The sequence below is a fragment of the Triticum dicoccoides genome, chromosome 7B (assembly GCF_002162155.2).
Source record: "Triticum dicoccoides isolate Atlit2015 ecotype Zavitan chromosome 7B, WEW_v2.0, whole genome shotgun sequence".
Classification (NCBI taxonomy): Eukaryota; Viridiplantae; Streptophyta; class Magnoliopsida; order Poales; family Poaceae; genus Triticum; species Triticum dicoccoides.
In genome coordinates, this window is record NC_041393.1 from 436,762,544 (window position 1) to 436,789,287 (window position 26,744).

The following is a 26,744-nucleotide window of genomic DNA, read 5'->3' on the forward strand; positions in this document are numbered from 1 at the left end:
CTAATTTTTCAGAATTTTTGGAGTTACAGAAATATTCAAAGTAGTCAGATTGCTACAGACTGTTGTGTTCTTGACAGATTCTGTTTTGTTTGCGTTGTGTGCTTGTTTTGATGATTCTATGGTTTTCTTTGAAGAGTTTTTGCCATAGAAAAGTTGGAATACAATAGATATTATGCAAAAATAAAATATGAATGGGTTTGCAGAAGTACTTATAGTAGTGGTTTGCTTTCTTATACTAACGGATCTCACGAAGGTTTTGTTGAGTTTTGTGTGATTGAAGTTTTTGAAGTTTTGGGTGATCTTTCGATGGATGAAGGAATAAGGTTACCAAAAGGCTAAGCTTGGGGATGCCCGAGGCACCCCAAGATAATATTCAAGAAGTATCAAGCAACTAAGCTTGGGGATGCCCCCAAGTGGCATCCCCTCTTTCTTCTAACGACCATCGATATTTTACTTGGAGCTATATTATTATTCGTCACATATTATGAGTTTCGCTTGGAGCACCTTGTATGATATGAGTCTTTGCTTGTTTTGCATTGTGTTTTAAGTCTTGAATCCTTGCTGGACACACCTTTTTGAGAGAGCCAAAATTTATGCTATGTGTACTCCTATGCTTCACTTAAATTTTTAGAGCCATGGAATTTCTCTAGTGCTTCACTTATATCTTGTTGAGAATGGTGTGCTTTGTTATTTTTTTGAAGAAATGCTCTAATGCTTCACTTAGATTTATTTGAGAGTTAGTAATTTTTTTTAGAAATTCTCTCTTGCTTCACTTAGATTATTTTGAGATAAAGAAATATTATGCTCATGTTCTTCACTTAAATTTGTTTTAAGCTTATCAAAAGCAACATATGAAAATAGTCCCAAAGTGATAGATATCCAAGGAGGATATAATAAAAACTTCCATGAAGATCACTGGATAAAATAAACTTGGTTCTTAGTAATGGTTTTGAGATATGACGATATGATACGTGAGTCATGTTGATGAGTAATTATGCTTTAGTAAGAATATTGATGTTAAGGTTTGTGATTCCCTATGCAAGCACAAAAATCAATAGTTATACAATGAAATTATATCCTACTTATGGTGCATTATTTGGTGTTACTTATGCTTAATGCTTGGGTACGAGATTTTTTCATTTCTTGGTTGGGCGCTTCTCAATCTTTTTGCTAGCCTTCATTTTGCACTAAGTATGATCACTACTTGTGCATCCAAAACCCTTTAAACCAGTTTTGCCATATGAGTCCACTATACCTACCTATATGCGGTATTTCCGTGCTGTTCTAAGCAAATTTACATGTGCATATCTAATTTTCAAAATAAATTTCTCTTTTGTTTGCTCGTACCGCTCGCGAGGCAGTGAGGGGTGGCCGATATTTTCCATGCTAGATGTATTATTCTCACGATGAGTGTTTATTCACTTGTCATTGCACGGGAGTACGACAAATGTATTAGGGATGCCCAGTCCCGAAATGAAAAATGAATTTACTTTATATTATCATATAATAAATTCCTTGGAAAGTGTTGGTATGGAGGGCACCCGTGGATACAGATAAGCCATGAAAAGTGAAAGTATGGTGGAAAAAGGAATAAACTTTACTTTCTGTTTGGGAACCGCCTATGATGTATCTACCATGGAAAGTGTTGGGAGCTCTAAGTCGTTTTCGTTGGTGGGAAAAGTATGTCTCCCAAAATGTTTTTATCTCTCAATTTTTTCTTTGAGCTATGGCACCTCTACAAATCCCTACTTCCCTCTGCGAAGGGCCTTTCTTTTACTTTATGCAATTTTAATTTTTGAATTTGAGTCTCCATCTTCTCCTATAAAGCACCAACTAAGGGGCACTATGATCATATTTGAGCATTGGGTGTAGCTAATATTTGAGTGTGTTTCATGAATGGATCAATGGTTGAGCATAATGGGCTAGGAATAACTTGCTTTAGCGTTGATATTTTGAAAGACATAGTTGCTTGTTGGTATGCTTGAGTATTAAAGTCTTCATGTCAAAACTAGACTATTGCTTTGAACCATATAAAAGTCCAAATGTCCATGCTACAAAGAAAAGATTATGTGATGAACATGTTAGGCAGCATTCCACATCAAAAATTCTGTTTTATCATTTACCTACTCGAGGACGAGCAGGAATTAAGCTTGGGGATGCTGATACGTCTCCAATGTATCTATAATTTTTGATTGTTCCATGTTGTTATATTATCATTCTTGGATGTTTGACAGTCATTTTATAGTCATTTTATATCATTTTTTGGTACTAACATATTGACATAGCACCCTATGCCAGTTGTTGTTTTCTGCTTGTTTTTTACATCGCAGGAAATCAATACCAAACAGAGTCCAAACGCAGCGAAACTTTTTGTGGATTTTTTCTGGACCAGAAGACACCGTATGGGCCAAAAAAGTACCAGAGGAGTGCTCCGAGGGAAGCACAACCCACTAGGGTGCGCCTGGGGGCCCAATTACGCTCAGGTGGGTTGTGCCCACCTCGGTGGCCTCCCGCACTGCCTCTTTGCTCTATAAATACCCCAATATTCCAGAAACCCTAGGAGAATTTACGAAAATCAATTCCAGCCGCCGCAAGTTACAGAAACACCAGATCCAATCTAGACACCATCGCGGAGGGGTTCATCATGTCCATTGCGGCCTTTCTGATGATGCGTGAGTAGTTCTTTGTAGACCTACGAGTCCGTAGTTAGTAGCTAGATGGCTTCCTCTCTCTGTTGATTCTCAATACAATGATCTCTTGGAGATCCATATGATGTAAGTCTTTTTTTGCGGTGTGTTTGTTGGGATCCGATGAACTTTGAGTTTATGATCAGATCTATGTTTTTATCCATGCAAGTTATTTGAGTCTTCTTTGATCTCTTATATGCTTGATTGATTATAGCCTCGTATTTTTTCACCGATATTTGGGTTTTGTTTGGCCAACTTGATCTATTTATCTTGCAATGGGAAGAGGTGCTTTGTGATGGGTTCGATCTTATGGTGCTTGATCCCAGTGACAGAAGGGGAAATGACACGTATGTATCGTTGCTATTAAGGATAACAAGATGGGGTCTATTTATACATAAATAGATCTTGTCTACATCATGTCATCGTTCTTATTGCATTACTCCATTTTTCCATGAACTTAATACACTAGATGCATGCTGGATAGCGGTCGATGTGTGCAGTAATAGTAGTAGATGCAGGCAGGAGTCGGTCTACTAATATTGGACGTGATGCCTATATAATGAACATTTCCTGGATATCGTCATGAGTACTTGAAGTTCTATCAATTGCCCAACAGTAATTGTTTTCCCTTTGCTATTTTTTTGAGAGAAGCCACTAGTGAACCTACGGCCCCCGGGTCTCTTCTTATCATATTTGCCTTTGCGATCTATTTTTATTTGATTTTATTTTCAGTTATATTAAACCAAAAATACAAAAATACATTGTTGCACTTTATTTTATTTGCGATCTATTTATCCTATCTATTACAACTTTACCCCGTCTCCTCGCCAATTTCTGGCGCCATTACCCGAAAGGGATTGACAACCCCTTTAACACGTCGGGTTGCGAGTATTTGTTATTTGTGTGCAGGGGCTGTTTACATTGTGTTGCGTGGTTCTCCTACTGGTTTGATAACCTTGATCTCATCACTAAGCGAAATACCTACCATTGTTGTGCTGCATCATCCCTTCCTCTTTGGGGAAATATCGATGTAGTTCTAGCAGACATCACTTGTCGCGTAGTGCCTGCCGCAACAAGACATCATCGACATAATCACCCACGTCTACGCGCAAATCATCAACAAGGACTACTATGTGCAAGAGGAGGATGATAGGATGCTGGCCTTCTTGGACTGGAGGGCAACTTTGGACGACATTGTTCAGAAGCACGTTGAGCTCGCCGCCAACGCAGCTGCTCCTCACACGTCGGTTGGTGACCCGGCGCACTAGGGCGTGAGGATGTCATTGCTGGATCCATATGTATCTTTATCTTTCCGTCAAATCCATGTAGTAGTATATTGTACTACTAGTAATCATCTTACCTTTCGCATCAACTTCATAATTTTCATACTACACCATGCATGAACCACGCTTGAACCAAACTTTTCATTACTCTAGGGAAAATCGTTATTTCTATCTATCGGTCGTGCCATGGAGCAGAACCGAATTTTACAAGTTACAAGTTCAAAAGGAAAAGCCTGCCGTGTTCGTGTCGCACCCCCACACGGTTGGTCTGGCACGCCGCTCGAGGGGGAATGCATGTTGTGTTGCATTTTCACTTACAAGTGGGACCGCAGTTGAGCAAACCGACTATCAACAAATCCCCACCCCGCCCACCGCGTGATGGCTGAGAAAACAGGAGGGAGAAGAGATGGCTGTAGCACAGACTCCAAGAAAATTGGTGTCAAATGGGACTCATGTGGGTGGCGTGTGCCGTACTGCTAGACGTGAATGCTAGTTATGGCTCATGCCACCCCACTATATCGAGGTGTTGGTTACGTAGAGCGAACACATTATCTCTCCAGGAGTATGGTACACCACTAGTACTACTCACAGTGTCGCAAAATTTCTTGGAGTCCAGTGCTCAACCCTCCTCTCTCTCTCTCTCCCTCCCTCCCTCCCTCCCTCTCTCTCTCTCTCTCTCTCTCTCTCTCTCTCTCTCTTCTCAGCTAGCCAGCAGACATGCGGAGCCCATTGTCTGTTTGCTCACATGTGGTCCCACATGTCAGTGAAAACAAAAGACGACCCACTGAACCTGCACATCTTTCACCTCGACGTGCTGGTGATGAAAAACAAATCCAATAAAGATCTTTAGTGGCCACTTTTGGAGTTACTCAAGAGCAAGATTCTATTTATAGTTTAATCCAAGATGCACATCAAATGGCTTAAACTAGCACTCCATTTTATTGCATGACACGACCTGGATGCTGGATGTCCCACATGTCAGCAAAAGGAGGAAGAACTCGACCATATCTTCTCCACATTTAGACCAGAGGAGTAGGAAACACGGCAAGCCCTGTGCCTACATCATACTACGCACACGCCCACCTCACGCAGTCACATTATCACCATATTTCTCGGCCTCCGTGCGACACCTAGCTCTAGTTGATCTAACTAGAACTAACTATTGTGCTAGCATACTCCAATATTAGGTTGGCTCTATGTGATGTGGCAACTTCATATAACCGGATGTTGGCTATACTACTACGGTACTCACACTCGAAGAAGTGACTCGAAAACCATTCATAAATTGAGTTTATGACATCTATTTGCAAATGTACCATTCATTACATACAACAAGTCATCAACACACAACGACAACGAGGATACATGTTGGATTGTAGATTATTTCCAACAAAACATTCTAGTAAATACTAAAGTTTTCATCACACAACAAATAAAAAACAACGAAATGAACTTTAGCTCAACCAATCCTCGGTGTTGGAAACGCTTGCTTTGAACCATAGGTAAGCCTCTGGGAAGGGCCAGCTATTGTCAATATCGAGACCAACACAGGACTGATCATCCAGGCTAAAGTGGCCTATATCAGGATAGGGAACCACTTCAATGTAGGGAACCACTGCAATGTCCGAGGTTGTTGGCGTTCTGGATACGGGGGTACCCAGACTTGCCTACCTGCGGCCCATTGCGTGGCTGCATCGACGGCCTGGTACGACCCAGCTTCAGCATCAACAACTCAAGATCCTCGCGAGGGGACAAGCCTCGCGAGGCAGACGACACCAAGACCTCCAAGGGGATCGGCCTCCCCAGGCTGGCTCCCGAGGAGCGGAGATTTCTATGCAAGGTGCACCTCAAGAGGCTTAGCTGACGTGAGCTATGATGACCAAGGCCAGGCGGGCGCCATAGGGCACAGAGTACCAGTTTCCTCTTTGGTTCAAAGGAGGCAAGTAGCAGGCGCGGAGTCCCGAGGAATCAGCCAAAGGTTTCCATTTTGGTGCAACAAGACCAAGACCGCCAGGATGGCAGGACAGAGGTTATCGCCGAGCCCACTGCAACGTCACGACCAGAGGCTTTTGCAGGCAAAGACCAATTTAGTCAGGATAGAATGTACTTGTTGTCTCCCTTCAAATCTGGTCGTTGTGGGTTCCCTTCCCGCCAACATTTGGGAAGAGGACCAAGGCCACTATAAATAGGACCTAGCCACCTCCATGGGAAGGGGTCGAACCCACAGGGACTGGAACGATCCAAACCCATCAAATCCATTCCACCCTCACCATCACACCAGCTCACTTGTGCTCAAGAACACCTCGCCTCCTGAGTCTGTTCAACCACTGTACTAGTTCATTCTCAGCCCCTCGAGGCAATCCACCAGAAAGATGGAGTAGGGTATTACACCGCAAGGTGGCCTTAACCAGGATAAACTATTGTCTCTCTCTTTCCCTTCGAGATCGACGCGCTAGGCTGTGATGATCGCGAGTAGGCAAGCTAGGTAGGTTGAGATCTCCACACGCACCCCAGAGTTCGAACCTATCAAGGGTTTGCGGAACCCGAAATCCGACATTTGGCATGCCAGGTAGGGGTGCATAGGATCTTCTCTTCCGTCGATTGATCCACCGCTACTCTGAGGCTTCCATGGCTGACGCATGTCGGGCTTGCACAGAGTGTCAGGCCGCGGTTGCAGCCCGTGTTGCCTAGATGGTACTGGCGGGTGACGGCTGTCTTCGTCGTCCCCCATCACCGGCGGCTAATGCCGCCACAGGCCCTTTTGGCCACAAGCAGCAAGCTTCATCGCTGCACCCCTCCGTGCGCCGTGACGGGCACACTGCCACTCCATCGCTGACTCCGGCCGCTTCGTCCTCCCACGCGCGTCGCGACCCGGCGAACGCGTATGCTGCTGTGATCATGGCGCGGGAGCTCCTATGCTACCACCCAGTCAATGACTTCTATGAGGAGTGCCTCGAACGCATCGCTGAGCTCATCAGCACTGCCGGAGATTCTGCTGCACCGGCCCGCTCACTGCCTCAGCATCCGCCTGCTGCAGGCGACGCGGCTCACAGGGCGCCTCCACCACCTCCAGTCCTGGGCGCCATCGTCGAGCCGAGGCGGGCAGCGCCACGACGTGACCCGCAGCGCCAGGCACCCGCGCGTGAAGAAGCGATCTGTCAAGTGATGAAGCAGCCCCAAGAAGATGCACGTGCGCTTCCAGCACCTCCACGTCAAGACTGTGCGCCGCCTGTGGTGGTGGTGCGTGAGCACCAAGACCAGGCTCCACCACCCCGACGGGCTCCCGTCACCACAACAGGGTGCCGTGCGTTCACCCCAGAGCTGCGCAACGTCGTCTGGCCGGGCAAGTTCAAGCCTGACCTGCCCCCACGCTACGACGGCACCACCGACCCCACTGTGTTCCTGCAGCTCTATGAACTGAGCATCGAGGCGGCCATCGGTGATGAGAAGATCATGGCGAACTGGTTACCCATGGCCCTCAAGGATGGCGCACGCTCTTGGCTCCTAAACCTCTCCGTGGGGTATGTCTCCTCCTGGGATGAGATGTGTGACCACTTCATTGCCATCTTCCAGGGAACTCGCGATCGCCCACCGGCCGTGGGTGACCTACGACGCATCAAGCAGTAGCCAGGAGAGACCCTGCAGAAGTACATCCAGCGCTTCAACAACGTTCGCCTCAAGATCCCCAAGGTGTCGGACAAGGCCATCATCTCAGCATTCACTGATGGCGTCCGCGACATCAAGATGAAGGAGAAGGTTGCTATACATGAAGACCTCTGCACAACCCTGGAGATGTTCAACATGGCGAACAAGTGCTCGAGGGCTGAGGAGGGATGCATGTCCCTCCTCGAGATCACCGATGCTGACCCAGAAGACAAGAAGGCCAAGGCGAAGGACGTGAAATGCAAGGGGTCGGCTGTGCTTGCAGCCGAGCTGGAGATGAAGCGCGGCTGCGATCACCCTGAGTCATCCAAGGGCAGCCATCCATTCTGCGTCTTCCACAACGTGCATAGCCACAACACCAAGAATTGCCAGGAGCTCAGGGCCCTCCGTGACGGGTGCCTCGGTCGACGCCTGAGCACAACGATCGAGGCTACGGTCGTGGAGGTGGCCGAGATGGAGGACGCTGGGACGGCCGCGACCATCGCCAGGAGTGGCACGACCAGCCTTGGGAGGACTGTTGGCAGGGCCAGCCTTGCGAGGGTGCCTAGAGGGATCAGCCTTGCGAGGATTGGCCTCAGGGCAAAGCGAGTCTTCCACCGCTACCTCGACCGCCAAGAAGGAACGAATATCACCACCAGGACAAGGGGGCTAGGGGCTTCCAGGAGCCTCGTGCCATCGCCTGCATCTCGGGCGGCTCCCAGGCCCCAGCCTCTCATCGTGTCTTCAAGTAGTTCGCGTGCGAGGTGAATGCAACACTTCCCAAGCTCGAGGCAACATGCCCGCTCAGGTGGTCCAAGTACGCCATCACCTTCAACTACTCCGACCAGCTCAAAGTGCGCGGCCACAGCGGGCGCGCTCCCAATGCTCTGCTCGCCCATCATCAGCAACGTGCTCATCACCAAGACCCTCATGTAGGACCTTGAGAAGAGGTGTCTAGAGGGGGGGGGGGTGATTAGACACTAAGTACCAAAGTTGCAGTTTTTAAGTTTCTTTAAAGTTTAAGTGGAGTTTAGGCACAAGTTTAACATTCACAACATATAGCAAGCAAGCATGCAAAGAGTATGTGAGCAGCAGAAAGTAAAGCATGCAACTTGCAAGAATGTAAAGGGAAGGATTTGGAGGATTCAAACGCAATTGGAGACACAGATGTTTTTGGCGTGGTTCCGATAGGTGGTGCTATCGTACATCCACGTTGATGGAGACTTCAACCCACGAAGAGTAACGGCTGCGCGAGTCCACGGAGGGCTCCACCCAAGAAGGGTCCACGAAGAAGCAACCTTGTCTATCCCACCATGGCCGTCGCCCACGAAGGACTTGCCTCACTAGCGGTAGATCTTCACGAAGTAGGCGATCTCCTTGCCCTTACAAACTCCTTGGTTCAACTCCACAATCTTGTCGGAGGCTCCCAAGTGACACCTAGCCAATCTAGGAGACACCACTCTCCAAGAAGTAACAAATGGTGCGTTGATGATGAACTCCTTGCTCTTGTGCTTCAAATGATAGTCTCCGCAACACTCAACTCTCTCTCATAGGATTTGGATCTGGTGGGAAGAGGGTTTGAGTGGAAAGCAACTTGGGGAAGGCTAGAGATCAGGATTCATATGGTAGGAATGGAATATCTTGGCCTCAACACATGAGTAGGTAGTTCTCTCTCAGAAATAGGATGCTGGAAGTGTAGGTTCAGTCTGATGGCTCTCTCCACGAATGAAGAGGAGGTGGAGGGGTATATATAGCCTCCACACAAAATCTAAACGTTACACACAATCCACCAAACTCGGTGGGACCGAATCGTTAAACTCGGTCAGACCAATTTAGCAAATAATGTGACCGTTAGGGTTTTCGGTGGGATCGGAATGCAACTCGGTGGGACCGATTCGGTTAGGGTTAGGGCATAACGTAATATCGGTAAGACCGATTACACAAACTCGGTGGGACCGATTTTGGTAATAAGCTTTCCAGACAGTTGGTCAGGCAAACTCGGTTTGACCGATTATCAATCTTGGTGGGACCGATTTTGATAATAAGTTAACCAGAGAGTTTGCATTGTAATCTCGGTGGTACCGATTGCTCAAACTTAGTGAGACCGACTTTGATAATGGACATACATAGAGAGATTACAATCCCATCTCGGTGAGACCGAGATCCCTATCGGTGAGACCAATTTGCCTAGGGTTTGTGGCAGTGGCTAAGACATCAAAACTCGGTGGCGTCGGATAGAAAGAATTAGTGGGGCCGAGTTTGACTTTAGGTTTAGGACATATGTGGAAGTGGGAAAGTAGTTGAGGGTATTTGGAGCATATCACTAAGCACTTGAAGCAAGAGGCTCATTAAGCAACACCTCATCCCTCCTTGATAGTATTGGCTTTTCCTATAGACTCAATGTGATCTTGGATCACTGAAATGTAAAATGAAGAGTCTTAAGCTTGAAGCTTGAGCCAATCCTTTGTCCTTAGCATCTTGATGGAGTTCCCACATCCTTTAGTCCATACCACTCCAATGTTGAACTTATCTGAAATATACTAGATAAAAGTGTTAGTCCAACAAGAGATATGTTGACATTAATTACCAAAACCACCTAGGTAGCACTTGTGCTTTCAATCTCCCCCTTTTTGGTAATTGATGACAACATACATCAAAGCTTTAGATAAAGATATAAAGAACAGCAAGTAAAGCTTTGGAAAGACATGTAACAAGCATAGGCTCCCCCTACATGTATGCAATCATGTGAACATTGAAAATGGAAGCATGTTATAGCATAACAATGATAGAGCAGGCAATGTGTTACATGTATCTTGGCCATATGCATCAGAGCAAAAAAAATATTAAAGGAAATACCTTCATGCCCATGATTCCTTCTTGCAAACAGTATGTACATCAGCAAGAATTCCTCATACACATGATTGTGATGCATATACTTACCTTGTAGTCTTGAGTTGGCTTAGGATGATGGAATGAACCAGCGTAAACAAGGTTAGATAACACAGATGCATCTACTAGCCAGAGCAAACAGAAGAAACCACAAGAATATCAAGACTGGGATGACATGTAGAGAGTGAGTACTAAGTACCACAATGGACTAGACATGTCCCCAAGAGTAAAGATATGCAATGAATTTTGATGATTTCTTTCTCTTAGAATGTCTTTCTCCCACTGAATCTAACATGGGATACTGGGAGAAGATAGGGAACAGAAAATCAGAGCTGAAGGAAATAAATAAACAAAGCTAATGCAAACTAATGCAAATAAGCACATATGAACATGTCTTTCTCCTCAAGAAGACATGTGGCATCTCTCCTCTTGAACACCAAGCATCTGAGATCCTTGAGAAATACTTTCTACTAGTATTCTCTCCCCCTGGAGATCTCTCTCCCTCTCCATGAAGGATCTCTCCCCCCTATGAGATGTGATCTCTCTCTTTAAATGATAAGCTTTGATGTGATCCCTCTCTCCCCCTTTGACATCAATTTCCAAGAAGGGCTTGATAAAGATTTAATCTCTCTCTCCCCCTCTGGAATTTGTCGTGAATGGGTTTGGTCCTTGAGACACAGAACAAAGCAATGATAAAAATGTGATGCTTGTAGAGGACAAGATTCATTGAGTGGAGCTGGATCAGAAGAAACACAGAAGAAGTGGCAAACTATTTTTCCTGTTATGAAATCGGTGGCACCGAGTGGTATGCTTCGGTGGTACCGAAAAGATTTTGGTTGGACCGAAAATAACAAATCGGTGTATCCGAGTTCATCATAGAGAAAACACTTGTCACCTCAGCTCACTAGACTAGTAAGATCTCACAAAGATTTGCAAGGAATTAACTGAATGATATGCAATGAATTAGATGCAAATAAAAACAGAAAGAAATCTAGATGAAGTTTTTTTTGAAAGGGGAAAACACATATGCATAAGACAAATGCAAAAACTCAGAAATGAACACAGGAGAACTTCATCTACAGATGGTCGGCGACAAAATCACCTATGTTAGAGTATATTGACTTAGGAGTCAAGTGAGATCACTTGATCATAGGTCATACTCATCGTTTAAGCTCAAAACGGGGTTGCCATTTTTCGTTGAAGCATCTTGATGTATTCACATCTTGTCGAGTTGCTTTAACTCATGACTCAGAGTAAAGCTTCTCTAAGATGGAATAACATACCTTGGTTGGTGGTGTTGTCCATGTAGTTGAACTTGCGTGGGTTGCTCAAGGTTGATGTAGCTCATCAAGAATTTGGAGCACCACTTGGAATTTGAGTCCATCTACCTACATGGGTTAGTTCTTGCAAGGACGAGCACTTGTGTATCAAAAAATGACAATCATGAAACTCAACATAGAATTTGTCAAAGGATATGTTTGAATGGTTTCGTGCTTCCTTGTCTTCAACCACCTTGTGTAGAGACTTGGTGATGTAGAGATTGCTCAAGATATGAGTTGATTACAACCGCATGGAATTTGATACAACCAAGTACCTACATGGGTTAGATAACATGCAAGATACAAATATATCCAAGACATAAGATTTCCATAGAAATATCAAGGATTAGTCATAAGCTCATGTCTTGCATGTATCCAATGGAATTTCTACTCCAAGTTTGAAGCATCAATGATGTTCAATTCTCCTCTTAACCTGCAAAACACTTTCTCATCAAGAGGTTTAGTGAATATATCCGCTAATTGCTTTTCGGTGCGAACATGCTTAAGATCAATGTCACCCTTAGCAACATGATCTCGAATGAAATGATGACGAACTTCAATATGCTTAGTTCGAGAATGTTGCACAGGATTATGACCAATTTTGATAGCACTTTCATTATCACAAAGTAATGGAACATGTCTCACATATATCCCATAATCTTTAAGAGTTTGGGTCATCCAAAGTAATTGAGCACAACATGAACCAGCGGCAATATATTCAGCTTCGGCGGTGGATAAGGATACCAAGTTTTGTTTCTTGGAGGACCAAGACACAAGAGATCTACCAAGAAATTGACAAGTACCCGAAGTGGACTTTCTATCAACCTTGTCTCCGGCATAGTCCGAGTCAGAATAGCCAACAAGATCGAAAGAGGCCCTTTTAGGATACCAAATGCCAAAATTTGGTGTATGAATTAAGTATCTCACAATCCTTTTCACGGCCTTAAGATGACATTCTTTAGGGGCAGCTTGATATCGTGCACACATGCACACACTTAGCATAATATCGGGACGTGAAGCACATAGATATAACAATGAACCAATCATAGAGCGATAAACCTTTTGATCAACCGGTTCCCCATCTTTGGTCAAATCAAGATGTCCACTAGTAGGCATGGGTGTAGTCATACCTTTGCATTCTTGCATATTGAACTTCTTGAATAAGTCCTTAGTGTACTTTGTTTGAGAGACAAAAGTACATTCCTTAGTTTGCTTGATTTGCAACCCAAGAAAGAATTTGAGATCACTCATCATAGACATCTCAAACTTCTCCGACATTAGCTTCCCAAACTTTTCACTAAAATGAGGGTTAGTTGAACCAAATATAATATCATCAACATAAATTTGGCACACAAAGAGTTCACCATTAACCCTTTTAGTAAAAAGAGTAGAATCAATTTTCCCAATTTCAAAGCCTTTTTCAATAAGGAACTTGGTCAAACATTTATACCATGCTCTAGGAGCTTGTTTTAGACCATAAAGAGCTTTGTGAAGTTTGTAAACATGATTGGGTTTCTTAGGATTGACAAAGCCGGGAGGTTGTTTAACATAAACTTCCTCCTCTATGTCACCATTTAGAAAAGCATTTTTAATGTCCATATGGTACAATGTGATATCATGGTAATTAGCATAGGCAAGTAAGATGCGAATGGACTCAAGTCTAGCAACAGGGGCGTAAGTCTCACCATAGTCCATACCTTCGACTTGTGTGTAGCCTTGGGCGACGAGACGTGCTTTGTTGTGAACTACTTGTCCATCTTCATCTTGCTTATTGCAAAACACCCATTTGGTACCGATGATGTTGTGGTTGTTGTCGGGCTTCTCAACCAATGTCCAAACTTGGTTCCTCTCAAAGTTGTGTAGCTCTTCATGCATAGCATTTATCCAATCCAGATCTTCCAATGCTTCTTCGACCTTCATAGGTTCAATGCTAGAGATGAAAGAATAGTTTTCAAAAAAGTTAGCTAAACGAGTTTTAGAGCGAGTGATTCTCCCAGTTTGAATATCATTGTAGATTTGCTCGACGGGATGGTCTTTAGCAATTCTTGCTCTAACTCGTGAAAGCTTTCGCTTGGATCTTCGTTGAACATCTTCTTCATCTTCTTCTTCTTCTTGGCCTTCTTCATTGTTGGCGTTGTTGTTCTCTTGTCGTGGTGGAGAAGGAGGTTGTTGACGTTCATCTTGATGCACTTCCTCGTTTTCTTTATCTTGGTGTGTCCCACTTGTCGATGCTTCCGTATCAACTCTTGGTTCACCTTGTCGTGAAGTAGAAGCTTCCACTTGGACGGACGAGGTACTCTCCTTCACCTCCGTTGGACGGACCTTGCCAATAGACAAGTCTTGGATTGCTTCCGAAGGATCTTTGTCTCCTACATCAATTGGCAATTGCTCTACTTGCGAGCCGTTAGATTCATCAAACTTCACATCTACCGTCTCTTCAACCTTTCGGGTGAAAATGTTGTAGACACGGTAAGTGTGAGAGTTTGAGCCATAACCTAGTAGGAAACCTTCATGAGACTCAGGAGCAAATTTTGAACGATGATGCTTATCAAGAATGTAGCACTTTGAGCCGAATACTCGAAAGTATCCAACTTGGGTTTTGTTACCGGTGAGGAGCTCGTATGCCGTCTTGCCGAGTAGCTTGTGAAGATACAAGCGATTTGTTGCATGACAAGCTGTCTCAACCGCTTCTGCCCAAAAGTGCTTCGGTGTCTTGTACTCATCAAGCATCGTTCTCGCCATTTCGATGAGCGTCCGGTTCTTCCTCTCAACAACTCCATTTTGTTGAGGTGTGTACGTAGCCGATAACTCGTGTGAAATCCCTTCTTCGTCAATAAAGGTGTCCACATTTGAGTTCTTGAACTCCGTTCCGTTGTTGTTGCGAACCTTCTTGATCTTCACTTAAAATTGGTTTTGGGCCTTCCTAGCGAAGTTTTTGAAGATCTTTTGGACCTGCGATTTATCATCGAGAAAGAACACCCACATAAATCTGGAAAAATCATCAACTATAACTAGACCAAAAGAATTTCCACCGAGACTCTCGTAAGAGTTGGGACCAAAGAGATCCAAGTGAAGTAGCTCGAGAGGCCTCTTTGTGGTCATGATGTTCTTCACGGGATGCCTTCCTCCAACCTGTTTACCTGCCTGACAAGCACTGCAAAGTCTATCCTTATCAAAAACGACATCGTTAACTCCAATGATATGATTTCCTTTAATAAGCTTGTCAAGGTTTCGCATACCAACCTGACCTAATCGTCTATGCCATAACCAGCCTTTTGAGGATTTAGCAATGAAGCAAGTTTTAGGTTGAGCCTTTTTAGTGAAATCAACAATGTATAGATCACCTCTACGTATGCCGGTAAAGACCATTTTATGATTGTCTCGATGAAACACTTGGCAATCTACTTTAGTAAATAGGACATTGAAACCGAAATCAGCAAGTCTAGATACTGAAAGTAAGTTGTACCCAAGAGATTCAACGAGCATGACATTTTGTATGGAGCTATCATGTGAGATGGCCACCTTACCGAGGCCAACCACCTTACCCTTTGAGTTGTCACCGAAAGTGACATACTTTCGAGGACTATCATTATCAGCAAGCTTACGAAACATGTCTTTATCTCCGGTCATGTGATCAGTACATTCACGGTCAAGGACCCATTCCTTTCCTCCTGACATATATCCCCGAAGATTTGCCATAAGACCCAAATGTCTCATTGCATCATCAAGATCGAAGTCACTATCATCATCCTCATCATAGTATCCATGTTCAACATTGTCATGTGGTGGATCAAATCCTAGAGAGGGTGATTCATTAGAATGAGTTTGACAATAATCTTGTCTATGAATTCTTATAGCTTCGGAAATAATGTCACTAATAATACCAACATTTCCTTTGGCACGCATAAGGTTTGTAAGCTCAAATAGACGATCACCAAACATAGGATCACTAGTATTCATTTTACTCAAAGCAATAGACTTATGGAGAATTTCATCAAGATTTTTCAAAGAATAATCAGGAAATCGTTCCTCAAGAAATTTCCATATAGTGTAGGAACACTCAAGAGTAGGCAGTTTTATAATCAAGTTTCTAGGCAAGCCTCTAGTGATAAGATTAACTGTTCTAACATTCCTAATCATGTCATTAGACTCATCAAGGGTAGGATGCATAGGATCAACACAAGGTGCACAAGGACTAGCAATGTACTTGTTCAAATGATATTGATTGAAAATAACAAGCATCTCATTTTTCCACTCATGAAAATACTCTCTATCAAGAATAGGCACTCTATGTCTAAGACTCCCCAAAGTAGACTCATCCATCTTCCTCCAATGGTGATTAAACCAAGGCAATGGATACCGATGCTCTGATACCACTTGTAGGACCTTGAGAAGAGGTGTCTAGGGGGGGTGATTAGACACTAAGTACCAAAGTTGCAGTTTTTAAGTTTCTTTAAAGTTTAAGTGGAGTTTAGGCACAAGTTTAACATTCACAACATATAGCAAGCAAGCATGCAAAGAGTATGTGAGCAGCGGAAAGTAAAGCATGCAACTTGCAAGAATGTAAAGGGAAGGATTTGGAGGATTCAAACGCAATTGGAGACACGGATGTTTTTGGCGTGGTTCCGATAGGTGGTGCTATCGTACATCCACGTTGATGGAGACTTCAACCCACGAAGGGTAACGGCTGCGCGAGTCCACGGAGGGCTCCACCCAAGAAGGGTCCATGAAGAAGCAACCTTGTCTATCCCACCATGGCCGTCGCCCACGAAGGACTTTCCTCACTAGCGGTAGATCTTCACGAAGTAGGCGATCTCCTTGCCCTTACAAACTCCTTGGTTCAACACCACAATCTTGTCGGAGGCTCCTAAGTGACACCTAGCCAATCTAGGAGACACCACTCTCCAAGAAGTAACAAATGGTGCGTTGATGATGAACTCCTTGCTCTTGTGCTTCAAATGATAGTCTCCGCAACACTCAACTCTCTCTCATAGGATTTGGATCTGGTGGAAAGAGGGTTTGTGTGGAAAGCAACTTGGGGAAGGCTAGAGATCAAGATTCATATGGTAGGGATGGAATATCTTGGCCTCAACAAATGAGTAGGTAGTTCTCTCTTAGAAATAGGATGCTGGAAGTGTAGGTTCAGTCTGATGGATCTCTCCACGAATGAAGAGGAGGTGGAGGGGTATATATAGCCTCCACACAAAATCTAACCGTTACACACAATCTACCAAACTCGGTGGGACCGAATCATTAAACTCGGTCAGACCAATTTAGCAAATAATGTGACCGTTAGGGTTTTCGGTGGGACCGGAATGCAACTCGGTGGGACCGATTCGGTTAGGGTTAGGGCATAACGTAATCTCGGTAAGACCAATTACACAAACTCAGTGGGACCGATTTTGGTAATAAGCTTTCCAGAGAGTTGGTCAGGCAAACTCGGTTTGACCGATTATCAATCTCGGTGGGACCGATTTTGATAATAAGTTAACCAGAGAGTTTGCATTGTAATCTCGGTAGTACCGATTGCTCAAACTCGGTGAGACCGATTTTGATAATGGACATAAACAGAGAGATTACAATCCCATCTCGGTGAGACCGAGATCCCTATCGGTGAGACCGATTTACCTAGGGTTTGTGGGAGTGGCTAAGACATCAAAACTCGGTGGCGTCAGATAGAAAGAATCAGTGGGGCCGAGTTTGACTTTAGGTTTAGCACATATGTGGAAGTGGGAAAGTAGTTGAGGGTATTTGGAGCATATCACTAAGCACTTGAAGCAAGAGGCTCATTAAGCAACACCTCATCCCTCCTTGATAGTATTGGCCTTTCCTATAGACTCAATATGACCTTGGATCACTGAAATGTAAAATGAAGAGTCTTGAGCTTGAAGCTTGAGCCAATCCTTTGTCCTTAGCATCTTGAAGGAGTTCCCACATCCTTTAGTCCATGCCACTCCAATGTTGAACTTATCTGAAATATACTAGATAAAAGTGTTAGTCCAATAAGAGATATGTTGAAATTAATTACCAAAACCACCTAGGGAGCACTTGTGCTTTCAATCTCCCCCTTTTTGGTAATTAATGACAACATACATCAAAGCTTTAGATAAAGATATAAAGAACAGCAAGTAAAGCTTTGGAAAGACATGTAACAAGCATAGGCTCCCCCTACATGTATGCAATCATGTGAACATGGAAAATGGAAGCATGTGATAGCATAACAATGATAGAGCAAGCAATGTGTTACATGTATCTTGGCCATATGCATCAGAGCAAAAAAAATATTAAAGGAAATACCTTCATGCCCATGAGTCCTTCTTGCAAACAGTATGTACATGAGCAAGAATTCCTCATACACATGATTGTGATGCATATACTTACCTTGTAGTCTTGAGTTGGCTTAGGATGATGGAATGAACCTGCGTAAACAAGGTTAGATAACACAGATGCATCTACTAGCCAGAGCAAACAGAAGAAACCACAAGAATACCAAGACTGGGATGACATGTAGAGAGTGAGTACTAAGTACCACAATGGATTAGACATGTCCCCAAGAGTAAAGATACGCAATGAATTTTGATTATTTCTTTCCCTTAGAATGTCTTGCTACCACTGAATCTAACATGGGATACTGGGAGAAGATAGGGAACAGAAAATCAGAGCTGAAGGAAATAAATAAACAGAGCTAATGCAAACTAATGCAAATAAGCACATATGAACATGTCTTTCTCCTCAAGAAGACATGTGGCATCTCTCCTCTTGAACACCAAGCATCTGGGATCCTTGAGAAATAATTTCTACTAGTATTCTCTCCCCCTGGAGATCTCTCTCCCTCTCCATGAAGGATCTCTCTCCCCCTATGAGATGTGATCTCTCTCTCTCTAAATGATAAGCTTTGATGTGATCCCTCTCTCCCCCTTTGACATCAATTTCCAAGAAGGGCTTGATAAAGATGTAATCTCTCTCTCTCTCCCTCTGGAATTTGTCGTGAATGGGTTTGGTCCTTGAGACACAGAACAAAGCAATGATAAAAATGTGATGCTTGTAGAGGAAAAGATTCATTGAGTGGAGTTGGATCAGAAGAAACACAGAAGAAGTGGCAAACTGTTTTTCCTGTTATGAAATCGGGCACCGAGTGGTATGCTTCGATGGTACTGAAAAGATTTCGGTTGGACCGAAAATAACAAATCGGTGTATCCGAGTTCATCGCAGAGAAAACACTTGTCACCTCAGCTCACTAGACTAGTAAGATCTCACAAAGATTTGCAAGGAATTAACTGAATGATATGCAATGAATTAGATGCAAAAAAACAGAAAGAAATCTAGATGAAGTTTTTTTTGAAAGGGGAAAACACATATGCATGAGACAAATGCAAAAACTTAGAAATGAACACAGGAGAACTTCATCTAGAGATGGTCGGCGACAAAATCACCTATGTTAGAGTATATTGACTTAGGAGTCAAGTGATATCACTTGATCATAGGTCATACTCATCGTTTAAGCTCAAAATGGGGTTGCCATTTTTCGTTTAAGCATCTTGATGTATTCACATCTTGTCGAGTTGCTTTAACTCATGACTCGGAGTAAAGCTTCTCTAAGATGGAATAACATACCTTGGTTGGTGGTGTTGTCCATGTAGTTGAACTTGCGTTGGTTGCTCAAGGTTGATGTAGCTCATCAAGAATTTGGAGAACCACTTGGAATTTGAGTCCATCTACCTAGATGGGTTAGTTCTTGCAAGGAAGAGCACTTGTGTATCCAAAAATAACAATCATGAAACTCAACATAGAATTTGTCAATGGATATGTTTGAATGGTTTCATGCTTCCTTGTCTTCAACCACCTTGTGTAGAGACTTAGTGATGTAGAGATTGCTCAAGATATGAGTTGATTACAACCTCATGGAATTTGATTCAACCAAGTACCTACATGGGTTAGATAACATGCAAGATACAAATATATCCAAGACATAAGATTTCCATAGAAATATCAAGGATTAGTCATAAGCTCATGTCTTGCATGTATCCAGTGGAGTTTCTACTCCAAGTTTGAAGCATCAATGATGTTCAATTCTCCTCTTAACCTGGAAAACACTTTCTCATCAAGAGGTTTAGTGAATATATCCGCTAATTGCTTTTCGGTGCGAACATGCTTAAGATCAATGTCACCCTTAGCAACATGATCTCGAATGAAATGATGACGAACTTCAATATGCTTAGTTCGAGAATGTTGCACAGGATTATGACCAATTTTGATAGCTCTTTCATTATCACAAACTAATGGAACATGTCTCACATATATCCCATAATCTTTAAGAGTTTGGGTCATCCAAAGTAATTGAGCACAACATGAACCAGCGGCAATATATTCAGCTTCGGCGGTGGATAAGGATACCGCGTTTTGATTCTTGGAGGGAACAAGACACAAGAGATCTACCAAGAAATTGACAAGTACCCTAAGTGGACTTTCTATCAACCTTGTCTCCGGCATAGTCCGAGTCGGAATAGCCAACAAGATCGAAAGAGGCCCTTTTAGGATACCAAATGCCAAAATTTGGTGTATGAATTAAGTATCTCACTATCCTTTTCACGGCCTTAAGATGACATTCTTTAGGGGCAGCTTGATATCGTGCACACATGCAAACACTTAGCATAATATCGGGACGTGAAGCACATAGATATAACAATGAACCAATCATAGAGCGATAAAACTTTTGATCAACCTGTTCACCATCTTTGGTCAAATTAAGATGTCCACTAGTAGGCATGGGTGTAGTCATACCTTTGCATTCTTGCATATTGAACTTCTTGAATAAGTCCTTAGTGTACTACGTTTGAGAGACAAAAGTACCTTCCTTAGTTTGCTTGATTTGCAACCCAAGAAAGAATTTGAGTTCACTCATCATAGACATCTCAAACTTCTCCGACATTAGCTTCCCAAACTTTTCACTAAAATGAGGGTTAGTTGAACCAAATATAATATCATCAACATAAGTTGGGCACACGAAGAGTTCACATTAACCCTTTTAGTAAAAAGAGTAGAATCAATTTTCCCAATTTCAAATCCTTTTTCAATAAGGAACTTGGTCAGACATTTATACCATGCTCTAGGAGCTTGTTTAAGACCATAAAGAGCTTTGTGAAGTTTGTAAACATGATTGGGTTTCTTAGGATTGACAAAGCCGGGAGGTTGTTTAACATAAACTTCCTCCTCTATTTCACCATTTAGAAAAGCACTTTTAATGTCCATTTGGTACAATGTGATATCATGGTGATTAGCATAGGCAAGTAAGATGCGAATGGACTCAAGTCTAGCAACATGGGCGTAAGTCTCACCATAGTCCATACCTTCGACTTGTGTGTAGCCTTGGGCGACGAGACATGCTTTGTTGCGAACTACTTGTCCATCTTCATCTTGCTTGTTGCGAAACACCCATTTGGTACCGATGATGTTGTGGTTGTTGTTGGGCTTCTCAACCAATGTCCAAACTTGGTTCCTCTCAAAGTTGTGTAGCTCTTCATGCATAGCATTTATCCAATCCGGATCTTCCAATGCTTCTTCGGCCTTCATAGGTTCAATGCTAGAGATGAAAGAATAGTTTTCACAAAAGTTAGCTAAACGAGTTTTAGAGCGAGTCATTCTCCCGGTTTGAATATCATTGTAGATTTGCTCGACGGGATGGTCTTTAGCAATTCTTGCTCGAACTCGTGAAAGCTTTTGCTTGGATCTTTGTTGAACATATTCTTCATCTTGTTCTTCTTCTTGGCCTTCTTCATTGTTGGCATTGTCGTTCTCTTGTCGTGGTCGAGAAGGAGGTTGTTGACGTTCATCTTGATGCACTTCCTCGTTTTCTTCATCTTGGTGTGTCCCACTTGTGGATGCTTCCGTATCAACTCTTGGTTCACCTTGTCGTGAAGTAGAAGCTTCCACTTGCACGGACGAGGTACTCTCCTTCACCTCCATTGGACGGACCTTGCCAATAGACAAGTCTTGGATTGCTTCCGAAGGATCTTTGTCTCCTACATCAATTGGCAATTGCTCTACTTGCGAGCCGTTAGATTCATCAAACTTCACATCTACCGTCTCTTCAACCTTTCGGGTGAAAATGTTGTAGACACGGTAAGTGTGAGAGTTTGAGCCATAACCTAGTAGGAAACCTTCATGAGACTCAGGAGCAAATTTTGAACGATGATGCTTATCAAGAATGTAGCACTTTGAGCCGAATACTCGAAAGTATCCAACTTGGGGTTTGTTACCGGTGAGGAGCTCGTATGCCATCTTGCCAAGTAGCTTGTGAAGATACAAGCGATTCGTTGCATGACAAGATGTCTCAACCGCTTCTGCCCAAAAGTGCTTCGGTGTCTTGTACTCATCAAGCATCGTTCTCGCCATTTCGATGAGCGTCCGGTTCTTCCTCTCAACAACTCCATTTTGTTGAGGTGTGTACGTAGCCAAGAACTCATGTGAAATCCCTTCTTCGTCAAGAAAGGTGTCCACATTTGCGCTCTTGAACTCTGTTCCGTTGTCGCTGCGAACCTTCTTGATCTTCACTTCAAATTGGTTTTGGGCCTTCCTAGCAAAGTTTTTGAAGATCTTTTGGACCTGCGATTTATCATCGAGAAAGAACACCCACGTAAATCTGGAAAAATCATCAACTATAACTAGACCAAAAGAATTTCCACGGAGACTCTTGTAAGAGTTGGGACCAAAGAGATCCATGTGAAGTAGCTCGAGAGGCCTCTTTGTGGTCATGATGTTCTTCACGGGATGCCTTCCTCCAACCTGTTTACCTGCCTGACAAGCACTACAAAGTCTATCCTTATCAAAAATGACATCGTTAACTCCAAGGATATGATTTCCTTTAATAAGCTTGTCAAGGTTTCGCATACCAACATGACCTAATCGTCTATGCCATAAGCAGCCTTTTGAGGATTTAGCAATGAAGCAAGTTTTAGGTTGAGCCTTTTTAGTGAAATCAACAATGTATAGATCACCTCTACATATGCTGGTAAAGACCATTTTATGATTGTCTCGATGAAACACTTGGCAATCTACTTCAGTAAATAGGACATTGAAACCGAAATCAGCAAGTCTAGATACTGAAAGTAAGTTGTACCCAAGAGATTCAACGAGCATGACATTTTGTATGGAGCTATCATGTGAGATGGCCACCTTACCGAGGCCAACCACCTTACCCTTTGAGTTGTCACCGAAAGTGACATACTTTCGAGGACTATCATTATCAGCAAGCTCACGAAACATGTCTTTATCTCCGGTCATGTGATCGGTACATCCACTGTCAAGGACCCATTCCTTTCCTCCTGACATATGTCCCCGAAGATTTGCCATAAGACCAAAATTTCTCATTGCATCATCAAGATTGAAGTCACTATCATCATCCTCATCATAGTATCCATGTTCAACATTGTCATGTGGTGGATCAAATCCTAGAGAGGGTGATTCATTAGAATGAGTTTGACAATAATCTTGTCTATGAATTCTTATAGCTTCAGAAATAATGTCACTAATAATACCAACATTTCCTTTGGCACGCATAAGGTTTGTAAGCTCAAATGGACGATCACCAAACATAGGATCACTAGTATTCATTTTACTCAAAGCAATAGACTTATGGAGAATTTCATCAAGATTTTTCAAAGAATAATCAGGAAATCGTTCCTCAAGAAATTTCCATATAGTGTAGGAACACTCAAGAGTAGGCAGTTTTATAATCAAGTTTCTAGGCAAGCCTCTAGTGACAAGATTAACTGCTCTAACATTCCTAACCATGTCATTAGACTCATCAAGGGTAGGATGCATAGGATCAACACAAGGTGCACAAGGACTAGCAATGTACTTGTTCAAATGATATTGATTGAAAATAACAAGCATCTCATTTTTCCACTCATGAAAATACCCTCTATCAAGAATAGGCACTCTATGTCTAAGACTCCCCAAAGTAGACTCATCCATCTTCCTCCAATGGTGATTAAACCAAGGCAATGGAGACCAATGCTCTGATACCACTTGTAGGACCTTGAGAAGAGATGTCTAGAGGGGGGGGGGTGATTAGACACTAAGTACCAAAGTTGCAGTTTTTAAGTTTCTTTAAAGTTTAAGTGGAGTTTAGGCACAAGTTTAACATTCACAACATATAGCAAGCAAGCATGCAAAGAGTATGTGAGCAGCGGAAAGTAAAGCATGCAACTTGCAAGAATGTAAAGGGAAGGATTTGGAGGATTCAAACGCAATTGGAGACACAGATGTTTTTGGCGTGGTTCCGATAGGTGGTGCTATCGTACATCCACGTTGATGGAGACTTCAACCCACGAAGGGTAACGGCTGCGTGAGTCCATGGAGGGCTCCACCCAAGAAGGGTCCACGAAGAAGCAACCTTGTCTATCCCACCATGGCCGTCGCCCACGAAGGACTTGCCTCACTAGTGGTAGATCTTCATGAAGTATGCGATATCCTTGCCCTTACAAACTCCTTGGTTCAACTCCACAATCTTGTCGGAGGCTCCCAAGTGACACCTAGCCAATCTAGGAGACACCACTCTCCAAGAAGTAACAAATGGTGCGTTGATGATGAACTCCTTGCTCTTGTGCTTCAAATGATAGTCTCCCCAACACTCAACTCTCTCTCATAGGATTTGGATCTGGTGGAAAGAGGGTTTGAGTGGAAAGCAACTTGGGGAAGGTTAGAGATCAAGATTCATATGGTAGGAATGGAATATCTTGGCCTCAGCACAGGAGTAGGTAGTTCTCTCTCAGAAATAGGATGCTGGAAGTGTAGGTTCAGTTTGATGGCTCTCTCCACGAATGAAGAGGAGGTGGAGGGGTATATATAGCCTCCACACAAAATCTAACCGTTACACACAATCTACCAAACTCGGTGGGACCGAATCGTTAAACTCGGTTAGACCGATTTAGCAAATAATGTGACCGTTAGGGTTTTCGATGGGACCGGAATGCAACTCGGTGGGACCGATTCTTTTAGGGTTAGGGCATAACGTAATCTCCGTAAGACCGATTACACAAACTCGGTGGGACCGATTTTGGTAATAAGATTTCCAGAGAGTTGGTTAGGCAAACTCGGTTTGACCGATTGTCAATCTCGGTGGACCTATTTTGATAATAAGTTAACGAGAGAGTTTGCATTGTAAACTCGGTAGTACCGATTGCTCAAACTCGGTGAGACCGATTTTGATAATGGACATACTCAGAGAGATTACAATCCCATCTCGGTGAGACCGAGATCCCTATCTGTGAGACCGATTTGCCTAGGGTTTGTGGCAGTGGCTAAGACATCAAAACTCGGTGGCGCCGGATAGAAAGAATCAGTGGGGCCGAGTTTGACTTTAGGTTTAGGACATATGTGGAAGTGGGAAAGTAGTTGAGGGTATTTGGAGCATATCACTAAGCACTTGAAGCAAGAGGCTCATTAAGCAACACCTCATCCCTCCTTGATAGTATTGGCTTTTCCTATACACTCAATGTGATCTTGGATCACTGAAATGTAAAATGAAGAGTCTTGAGCTTGAAGCTTGAGCCAATCCTTTGTCCTTAGCATCTTGAAGGAGTTCCCACATCCTTTAGTCCATGCCACTCCAATGTTGAACTTATCTGAAATATACTAGATAAAAGTGTTAGTCCAATAAGAAATATGTTGACATTAATTACCAAAACCACCTAGGGAGCACTTGTGCTTTCACCTCATCAATGGGGGAGCAGGGCTCAATGTTCTCCCTGTCCAGACGTCCAACATGCTCCAAGTGCCATACCACCAGCTCCAGCCTACCAAGCCCTTCTCAGGAGTGATCGACGGCTCCACGCATCCGATAGGGGAAGTCTGCCTCCCTATCACCTTTGGCAAGCATGACAACTACCACATCGAGCTCATCGACTTCAACATCGCGACATTCGCCTGGCATACAACGCTATCCTCGGGTACCCAACACTGGCCAAGTTCATTGCGGCCACGCACCACGGTTAAAACATCCTCAAGATGCCAGGGAGCAGCGACATCATCATAGTCTCCTGTGATGAAAAGGACGCGGTGTGCTCTCTCGAGCGCGCCTACCAAGCTGCGGCGGTCGAGAACCCTGAAGATGAGTGTCGGTGTCAAAACCGGCGGATCTCGGGTAGGGGGTCCCGAACTGTGCGTCTAGGCGGATGGTAACAGGAGACAAGGGACACGATGTTTTACCCAGGTTCGGGCCCTCTTGATGGAGGTAAAACCCTACGTCCTGCTTGATTAATATTGATGATGTGTGTTACAAGAGTAGATCTACCACGAGATCAAGGAGGCTAAACCCTAGAAGCTAGCCTATGGTATGATTGTTGTTCGTCCTACGGACTAAAGCCATCCGGTTTATATAGACACCGGAGAGGGCTAGGGTTACATAGAGTCGGTTACAATGGTAGGAGATCTACATATCCGTATCGCCAAGCTTGCCTTCCACGCCAAGGAAAGTCCCATCCGGACACGGGACGAAGTCTGCAATCTTCTATCTTCATAGTCTTGGAGTCCGGCCGATGATGATAGTTCGGCTATCCGGACACCCCCTAGTCCAGGACTCCCTCAATAGCCCCTGAACCAGGCTTCAATGACGACGAGTCCGGCGCGCATATTGTCTTCGGCATTGCAAGGCGGGTTCCTCCTCCGAATAATTTATAGAAGATTGTGAACACCAAGATAGTGTTCGGCTCTGCAAAATAATTTCCACATACCACCGTAGAGAGAATAATATTTACACAAGTTCAATCTGCTAACGTATTTTGTGGCGTGTCGTCACACCACTACCAAGCCTTTACTCAAATTGTTTTCATTGTACCACCTCAGCGCGTTTAGCGAAGCAGTTTCCTTGGCACGTCTTGTCGAAGCATGATCGTGTTCCCCTTATTCCGGGTTTCCCATCAATA